The following is a 10,432-nucleotide window of genomic DNA, read 5'->3' as shown; positions in this document are numbered from 1 at the left end:
AAAGTATAACTACCAACATTTCCCCAATGAAGACACCGGAAACTGTAGGAATATTAGGAAAATTGTTCCAAATTGCATAACTAATAATATAAAGAACCTGGATCAAATCCAGTCATTATGTTTATGGAATGCCAATACTAAGACAATGCTTATGTACAGATTTATTTATTTTGAACTGTTAATCAGTGAAAGTATGCATGGTACAAAAACTCAAAAGGTTAAAATAAAAGATCATGGAATGAGTGAATCTCCCTCTCACTTTGATCCCTCAGACGTGAACTCTTCTCTTGAGACAAGCAGTTTCAAGTTTCTTAGTAATAGCTAACACCCAAAGGAATCATATGTGATTTTCAGAGGTTTAATTCGAATAGAATGTTTCAAATATCCATTGATTATGGAAAGCGAGGAGCATACTCTTTTAATTATTTTCTTTCTATGTCCGGAAACAGTCATCTCACATTCTAAAGTCAGAAAACAGCATTAAGCGTTTTTTTTTTCTTAAGCAAGCTAGCTCTTCCTCAGTTCCTCAAATGTAAATAATAACCCAAGTAAGCTTTGATAAAAATAACTTTGTTAGCAATGCATAAGGCAAAGAAAAGCAAGTGGAAACTTTTGGTGATAAAATTGCTTTACATGACATGATCCCTATATCATTCCTTTCATCCATCAGACACCAGCTCTAATTCTTTTAATTTCATCATGAAATAAAATGCTGGGGAAGCACTTTACTGACGCTAGGAGCATCCCTGTCCCTTCTGGTGTCCCCAGAATACCCCTGGGTCCCAATCATAATCTAGATGACTACTTTGTTGAATCTTGGAGTGCCAGAGAGGAACCAACTGGCCTCATGCTGCGTCTTGATGAGACATTGAGAAAGACACCAAGAAATGAGCCTAAACCCCCAAAGTTATTAACTCTTCAAATGTTCAAGTTGGAATCTTTTCAGATTCATTTTCTTTTCGCACAGGGATCAGAGGCTGATTTTTCCCCTCCACTCTTTTCTCTACAAGTGCAATCAAGTTGAAACGATTGCAGATGAGGCATATTTCTAGGTAAGGAGCCCAGGCACGGGGTTTTTTCCTAAGGGGGCGGGAAGGGGATCTCTGAAAGAAAACAAGATGAACTCTTAGGGTGGTGTCATCTAGAAACCTTCTAATTCACAGTGGGACCAGCTAGGGAGAGGAAAGAAAGTAGCAGAACAGGGGTCTTAGATAGACAGGTCTTACTTTAAACAATGCCATTCTTCTTTTTTTTAAATAATTTTTGGCAGCTCGAACAACTCTTGTTACAATCCAGACATCCATATGTGTCAAGCACATTTGTACATTTGTTGCCATCATCATTCTCAAAACATTTGCTTTCTGCTTGAGCCCTTGATATCAGCTCCTCATTTTCCCCCTTCCTCCCCGCTCCCTTCCCTCATGAACCCTTGATAATTTGTAAATTATTATTACTTTGTCATGTATTACACTGTCCGACATCTTCCTTCACCCACATTTCTTGTGTTAATCCCCCAGAGAGGAGGTTATATGTAGGTCCCTGTAGTCAGTTCTCCCTTTCTCCCTCACCTTACCTCTACCCCCCAGGTATTGCCACTCTCACGTCTGGTCCTGAAGTGATCATCTGTCCTGGATTCCCTGTGTTTCCAGTTCCTATCTGCACCAGTGTACATCCTTTGGTCTAGCCAGATTTGGAAGGTAGAAACAATGCTATTCTTTATTTAATTTATTGAAGTTCTAAATTATAGACTACTTATTACGATTATTTCTTATTCTTATTAGTTTTCAACTTTTCAGAGTTCTCATTGCTTGAACACAAACGATGTCATGTTTGTTACACTTTGAGTTTTTGTAGCAATGTTTGAAATAGGGAGCATTATTTCTGATGTGTTCCTGGGGATACTGACCTTCAGGAAGATTAGGAAATCTTTCATGTGTTACAGCAATAGTGTCAGCATATATGTGTCAGACATCAGATGTCTACATATGTTTTCTCCAAGTGGTGCAATCCTAATATCTGACGTGTTACTGTGGCTCAATACATTACAGTAAAAAAGAATAATGGGTCCCATGTCAGCATATTTTAGTTATTTAAGTAGAAATACCCATGATTCAGTGGTAAGATAAATGGGTTATGAAACTTTATTATTGAGTGGACTAAGAAACTGTGAAAATCACAGCAATGTCATTTAAAAAGAGACAATTGTTAAGGAGTCAACTGAATTAGGTTATATAAGAGAAAATGTTAGAATGTACTTGGAAGCATAAATGGAAAGGCTTCTGAGTGGATACAGTTAAACATTGGGTCATTTTTTAAGACAATGGGAGAAGGTGACTTTGGGCTTTAAGTAGCAGATAGGTGCCCCATGGTCCTGAAATCAAGTTCATGCATAAATCTGCAAATGCAGAGCTTTAGGGACAGACCTAACACGTCCGTATTGTGGTCTAGAAAATAGGGATGATGTTGCCTGATTCACGCTCTTAGTGGAGCCATGTAGAAACAAACTGGTTTGAAACTACCAGCATCTACGAAATTAAAATACGACCTGTTGGCCCCTCCTCAAAGAATCAATTGTCAAGAAATGCCTAGCAACCAACAGATTATGTATGGTAACTGGAGAAGTTATTAAAAGAAAGCCTGCAAGTGATGATTAAGACACAACCAATTGGCAGATTTATCATCCCTGTTTTCTACTATCAAAAGGAAGTGGGATGGAAAGCCAATGAAATGGGGGAGATAGTATCTTTGACATACATGATTCTTGGGAAACCTGGGAGAGGGGAAGCACAATGTCTGCTATAGAAAAGCATCATCATTTTCAGGGAACTTGTATCTACCAATTGCCACATGATGTTGGCTCTGCCATCTGAGACAAGGCCTCAAGTTATCACTGGACACTTGGCCAGGCCAGGAGGATGGTGGACAGAGGAGTTGTCAGTGTGCAATCTGCATGAGTGTGGCAAGTCGGTCTTGGAATCTTATGCAGGTGGCATTTTGGTTGGATGTCCTGCTTTGCCCCATGTGGGGGTAGACTGGCCCTTAAAAAGAGCTCTCCCCCACACTCTTGACACTCAGCAGTAAATCATCTTTGGAGTCTGGTGAGTACCAGTTGTCCAGGCCTGTTTGGGCATTTGGATAGTTTCAGAACTGGGACCAAAGGCAGAATAAAGAATTTTTTTTGTTATCAACTATTGCTCAGGTATCCTCATGTATAAATGACTATACAAGGCATTTGATTGAGTGGTTCATAACAAATTTTTAATAATTTAGTGAAGAAAGGGAATTCCAGACACTTAATTGTGTGTTTGCAGAACTTATACATAAAATCCATACAAAAGACACTCAAACAGAACAAAGGCATTCTTTGTGATTTGAAATCAGGAGAGGTGACTGCCAAGGTCATATCCTTTTACCACATTTATTCAATGTGCATGCTGAGCAAATCCTCTGAGAAACTGGGCTTTCTGAAGAAAACCGTCTCAGAATTAGAGGAAGACTGATGGACAACATGTGATGTGGAGAGGATACAGCCTTGCCTGCTGAGAAGAAGGATCAGTTGAAGCCCTTTCTGATGAAGATCAAAGGCTTGTAGCCACAGTCTTTGTAACTCCCCCAAAATGACCCCTCGCCCCGGCAGGTCTGGTAAAAGAAAGGGTCGTGGGAATACTGATAGGACTATATTTGGTGGTGGGTGGTTATTAACAGAGCTAATTGTGATTCTAAACTTGATACAATAAGGAGATTTGCCAATTTGGGTTTAAAATGGACGACTTCAGGAACAGGAGAGGGTATTTCACTATCATCAAGAATGAAGATCTACTATTTGATAGCTGCGGCCTCAGCCACAGTTTGGCTTCTAAAAACACTCTTCTCTCTGAAACCCGCTCACCATCATGCTTCACCTATTTCTAGCCCTCACCCCGGATCAGAAGAAGCGCTCTCAGACATCGCCCGGCGCATTGTTGCCAATGGAAAGGAGATTCTGCCTGCTGATGAGTCTGTAGGCACCACGGCAACTGTCTGCCAGGTGGAGAACAACGAAGAGAATCGCCTGCAGTCCCGAGAAATCCTCTTCACCCTGGACAGTTCAGTCAAGCAGAGCATCGAGTGTTTGGCCTTTTCCATGAGACCCTCTACAGAAGGACAGCTAAGGAAAACTGCTCAAAACCATCCTCAAGGGAAGAGGGAGTGTCATGGGAATCAAGTTAGACCACGGAGCTGCTCCTCTTGCAGAAACAAAGAAAGAAGCCACCATTCAAGGATGGATAGCCTCTCTGAGCCCTGTGCTCGGAACAAAAATGGGGGCGTCGACTTTGAGAAGTGGCATGCTGTTCTGAGGACCGCTGACCAGAGTCTATCCAACCTTGCCATCCAGGAGAACACCAACACACTGGCCTGCTATGGTAGGTCGGTACCCATTGAGACTCAGAGGTCATTCCTGATGGAGACCATGACTTGGAACACAGCCATTATGTTAACAAGAAGATCTACAAGGCCTTGAGTGGCCATCCTGTTTACCTCGAGGGCACTCTTTTTAAGCCAAACACGATGACTGCAGGACATGCTTGCCTGCACAAGTATACTCCAGAGTAAGTGGCTATGACCCCCATCACAACTCTCTACCATTCTGTTTCTGCAGCTCTTGCCGGAATTTGCTTCTTGTCCGATGGCACGAGTGAGGAGAATGCCACTCTCAACCTCAATGCCATCAATCTTTGCCCTCTAACGAAGGCCTGAAAACTAAGCTTCTCTTATGGGCTGGCCTTGCGGGCCAGCAACAAGTAGGCACCTGGATGAAGCGTGACCCAGCTAACAGCCAGGCAGCCAAAGAGTCCACACAGGCTCCTCTGTTACTATTACTACCCAGTCCCTCTGGACCGCTTGCTACACCTACGATGACCTGTGGTGAGCCGGTGCAGCTCTCTCTCTTCTAGTGTCCAAAAGAAGGACTGAAAAGGAACCTTTTGACTCACCCTGGGAAGGAGACAAAATTAGATCATCGCTACTGGGAACCCAGTTCCATATTCTTATACACAAGACAAACCAATCCATCAATTATTGAAACAAACAAGCACAGATATCAAGGATCTGACAAAAGATCAAACCTCTCCTTCTTTGTGACCCCCCACACCCCAGATTATTCATCTAAGGAAAATAAAAAGGTTTAAAACAAAACAATGAAGATCCCAGAGTGGAGCGCATCCTTTGGACCATGATATCCCTGTAGGCTCAATCTCCCTGAAAGCTGTGATAAAATGGGAGCAGCCAAAGAGAGGCAGCAGAACCAATAGCCAGAACATGAGATCGAGTGGGGGTTTCCCAGCCTATGAAGGGAGAGATTAAAGCCACCGAGTGCCTTCAGGCTAGAGGCCTGCTTTGGAAGAGGGATGCTTCTAGATACTGGGGAGCTAGGTTCCACGACCTATAGAGCAAGAGCCGAGTGCTCCGGGGTGAGGTGTACGGCGCACTCCCTGTGGGCATTTATTGCCAGTACTAAAGGAGCTCTGCAACGTTGCCTGGACAAGACCGAGGGCAAGGGCCCTGCTGACTGGGGGCCAAAGAGATGGTAGGTAGGTAGGTAGGTAGATAAAGACGGAGAGAGAGAGTGAGATCTGACTGATGACATAGCTGGGGGGAAGATGTTCTGACCCAAGAACTGTGTCTTGAGCCTTTCTGATCCTGAATTGCAACCTGTTCACTATCTTAATAAACCCATGTGTATGTTCTGTAGGTTCTGTGTGGCCATTGGAATGAACTATCAAACCCAGCTGAAAAGTCGAGGTGCTGAGGGGGGGGGGTTGTTAGTGTCAGAATTGCTAAGGAAGGTCTGAGAGTGGAGGCTTGTTTGACTTCTGCATCATAGGAATTGGCCCTGGGTGAATGCTGAGTTTGATTTTTCCTTTCCAGGTATAAAGTCAGAGGAGATCAGAAGTTATCCTCATATTCTTTTTATAGTATAGATGACATCCCAATATAAAGAAGACAATAATCCTCACCACCGGACCAATAAGCAACTTTATGATGAATAGGGAAAGGTTTGAAATGGTAACAGTTTTGTTTTACTTGGATCATAATCAACATGGATAGAAACAACAGTTGAGAGTTCTGCATTGGGTAAATCTTCTCCAGGTGACTGCTTGAAGATGCTAAAAAGCAAAGTTATCACCTTGACGACTAAGGTTTACCTGATCCAAGCCCTGGCGGGTTCAATTATCTTATAAGCCTGGGAAACTAGCCAATGAACGGCAAAGTCTGAAGAAGAATTGGTGCATTTGAATTATGGTGTCTGTGAAGCATATTAAATATGTCATGGAAGTCCAAAAGAATAAACAAATCCCTCTTGGAAGAAGTATAACCAAAATGGTATTTAGATGTGAGGATGAAGAGACTTCATTTCACATACTTTGGACATATTATCAGGAAATGACCGGTCCTTAGAAAAGGATCTCATGCTGGGTCTAGTGCAAGGTCATTGAAAAAGAGGGAGGTCCACGATAATGGATAGATACAGGGACCCCAACAATGGCCTCAAAAATAATGTTTGTGAAGAAGCTCACTGTCAGGCATGATTTTCTTCTATTGTACATAAATTCTTATACACATGTGATATGGAGAGTCAGACTTAACGATGACACAGAAAAAAATGATGATTTGAAGATTAAAATAATTTCATTATATTTCAATTGAATCGTGGCAAATCATCTTAAGGAGATGAAAGAGAAGTCAATGATGCAATTTGAAATGGAAGGAAACTTTGAGAAAAAAGACGCTGTCCTGTCGGTCCCAAATCAATCACTTTTAGAGTGCAGTCGCCTCCTTTCTGCACTTGAATCTTTGTGGCACGCCCTTTGTGGTTCATCCCCAAAGTCCACGAATTAGCAAGATGGCCAGCCATGGCAAGTGTACAATTAGGGCCTCATGGGAGAAAAACATCAATCAGATTTGTTTGGGGACTGGATATAATTTCAATCTGTGTGATTACTTCCCAGGTAGTATTTATATTCAGTCAACATTTGCTCCTGCCTCTCTGCAATTTTGTCTTTGGAATGGATAATGTAACAAGACATTATCCAGGAAAAGACTGAAGAACTGAGTACAAAAGGGGTTGACAAAGATGCTTCCAGTGTCATAAAGTCATATCGGAGATCTGTGTAGATCCCTGGGAGCTGAAGCTAATTGTCCCACCAATAATACTGTCTGGCTTAAGATTCCTATCACCTGTTTTACTTTCAGATTCCCGGAGACAAAGAAAGATGCCTTACCAGCAGCAGCAGTGCAAACAGCCTTGTCAGCCACCTCCTGTGGTCTGTTCACCCTAAACCAAGCCCATCTCCAAAGTGGTTAGAGCCTTGCCCATCCCAAAGTTTCCCAGAGCCATGCCTACCCTTAAGGTGTCCTGAACCGTACCTATCACCGAGGTGCCCAGAACCATGCTCCCCTGGTCAGTGTCCTTCTCAGCCATGCCCCCTCTGAAGTGTCCACTTAGTCATGCCTACCAGTGTAGTGCTCACCTCAGGCATACCCACCTGTGGAGTGTCCTTATGGGCCATGCCCCCATGTGTAGTCCCCATCGCAATGATGCCAGCTGAAATGCCCTCCTGTGCAGCTACCCCAACCTTGCCAGCAGGAGTGTCCACCCAAGAGCAAGTAACAATACCAGAAATCATCAGAACCACGGAATGTCAAGATCCTGTAGCTCTTCTTACTGGATCCATCTTCCTTCCAGAAGCCACCTTTCTCCCACAGCCATGGTGACAAGACTACATCTTCCCTAACCTTCCTCTTGAGATGACAGCTGTTGGAGAAACAACCTAGATCCTAACATGGATGCCATGTTGTCAGAAGATGTGTGGCGGGATCAAGGTCTACATTCTTGCAACAAAGCATTGCCAGACCTTGTTGTTCCATAGGTCTGTGTTTCTGATTTAGGCAGTAATCTCTATTCTGTGAGCAATTATGTCAGTTGTGCTTCTCCAATAAAGCACAAATTTTTGTGGTAAAATCTACATTACTTTTGTTTTACCTCTGTTTTTACCCATCTTGTCAAAGGAGCCTTTCTTTCCATTTCTGCTGAACTATTTAGATTCAGGCTTTGACATTATAACTGCATTTATTTCATAAATTAATTTGTGCTTCAAATTTGTATTTTGGGTTGGCCATATCAAGTAATTTCCTTTGAATTGTTTTAAACATATTTGAATATCTTTATAAAATTGTACTTACTCTCTCAGGTTCTGTTGTATAAAAAGCAGAATTATTTTTTCCCCAATTCAGTGAACTGATAGTAATTCAAACACTCATTTACAGATGCTTTTGTTTCTCCATGACATCACAGGTGATAGTCTAAGTGTTAGAAAAATGGATAATGGTGATCAAATCAAAAGTTGTCTGGAGCAGAAAGATACAGACAACAAGCATAACGTAACACGCATGATTAAACTGCAATAGAACCTTCCAGGGCCTTACACAAAATAGTAGTCTCCTTTCCCTGGATATGTGTGTGACTACTGGTTAATTCTTCTGCATGAACCTTTTAAGCATTTCTTGAGAAGATAATTTGTACTGTGTGGGGTGTTAGACATTCAGATGTGTTTTCTCATTTGTTTTTTGCCTTAGCCTTTTGCAAGTGATATCATTATTATTTTTATTTTAGAGTTGATGAGAATAAGCTCCATGAATGGAAAGGTTTGTAAATGAGTGAGTCAGGTATTGAGTCTTCTTTTTTCTTAAGAAAATGGGAGAAAAGGAATTTGCATTTCTATTGACCACATGGTGGCCACAAATAAAGATCAGTGTGCAAATGTGCACAACCTGGAGTCATAGGGAGGACCCCAGCATATGGTTCTTACAGGAATCTGAGAGATGATATTATTCAGGATAAAACTTATTTATTTGTAGGTAAGAAAATAGGCCTAATGACTTAAGGCTATAGAAAGGGGAGAGATGTGTTCAACCAAAGTCTTGAGTGAGACATGAGGTGTGTTCAGATGCTAGATTGGCAAACCATATTTACTGTATCCCAGGTACAAAACTGGATACTAGGCAGAAGGGTGAGTAGGGTAGGAAATTTTATATATGAGGCAATTAGGGAGCTAGGGAATAGAGGGAAACACCCACTTTAATAGCTTCCAGGTAGAAAACTCCCATATTCCTCACAAAGCACATGACACTGCTCTGCCTTCTAATGTGAGGTTTCAAGTGAATCACTGTGCATTTGTCCAGATGAGGAGGAGGTTGGACAAGGAAGTCTCGTGATACCATCATGAGTGTAGCAAGCAAATCTGGGATTGCGTGCAGAGGGCATCTTCGTTGAGAAATCAGTGCCTTGTCCCACTTTCCCTTGTGAAGAGCCGGCTGGTCCTTAACATAGGACTCTCCATCACACTGCTACCATCCTCTTGACACTCGGCTGGGGGCTGACTCTGAGTCTCTGGCAAGTACAATACGTGCAAGGCGTTTGGGGACATTTGAGCAGTCGAATGATTTCAAGAGGCAGTAGGAATTATTCATTTTTAACTTTTGTTTACAAAATAGTGTCACGCTTTGTGGAAATCAAGATAATGAATTTTGTGGGAGGGAAGTATAACTATATAATATTTTATCTGGTCTTTGGTGAATTATCTTGAGGTTCACCTGGGCAATGAGGTTAAAGGGACAACCTTAAAGAAAGAAGAATAAGGACTAAGGAATAAAATCCTGGTCTGCATTTCAGTTTCTTCCTAAACATTTGCTTCTCTGGATGTAAGCCCTTTACCTTGTGTTAGTCCGGGGAGACTAGAGAAACAAATTCATAGACACTCACATGTGTATAAGAAAGAGCTCTATATTGAAGAACAATTGAATATTGAGTAAACATCCCAGCCCAGTCCAGCTCAAGTCCATAAGTCTAATATTATCCCATAGGACCAATACCAATCTATAAAATCCTCTTCAGACTCATAAAACACATGAAATGACACCAAATGCTAGAAGATCACAGGTCAGTGGGTGCAAAATCTTGTGGATCCAGTGTTGGTAGAAGCATCTCAGCGTGGTCAGGGATCTCCATGTGCCTCCTGGAGCTCAGGGTACTAGTGTAGTTCCATATGTCTTGTCAGCTGCAATGTCTCCCAGGGAGTGAAGAGAGAGAGAGGGAGAGGGAGAGAGAGAGAGAGAGAGAGAGAGAGAGAGAGAGAGAGAGAGAGAGAGAGAGAGAGAGAGAGAGAGAGAGAGAGTCTCTCGCTTTAAAGGAGGAATGCCAGATTTCCCAAAATCCTCAGAAGGCCATGCCCACACAAAGGCCTCATTGGCTATCTATCTCCTGATCGGCAGGGTGGGCTCCACCCCTACACTCTTAATTCTCAAATTGACATGAGATTATGTAATGACCACACACCTGCATCAGAACTTTTACAATTTTTCCTGAAGAATTAATGGCAAGAACAACTCAACT

The 10,432-nt window shown here is 42.2% G+C and overlaps 1 pseudogene; it reads left to right on the top strand.

The window, feature by feature from the left end:
* The first annotated feature begins 3,893 nt into the window (after window positions 1–3,893).
* Window positions 3,894–4,909, top strand: LOC142437632 (fructose-bisphosphate aldolase B pseudogene; annotated as a pseudogene).
* The last annotated feature ends 5,523 nt before the right edge of the window (window positions 4,910–10,432 follow it).

The sequence above is a fragment of the Tenrec ecaudatus genome, chromosome 1 (assembly GCF_050624435.1).
Source record: "Tenrec ecaudatus isolate mTenEca1 chromosome 1, mTenEca1.hap1, whole genome shotgun sequence".
NCBI classification, from domain to species: Eukaryota; Metazoa; Chordata; class Mammalia; order Afrosoricida; family Tenrecidae; genus Tenrec; species Tenrec ecaudatus.
The sequence above is the reverse complement of the archived record's forward strand: the minus strand, read 5'-3'. Positions and strand labels throughout refer to the sequence as shown.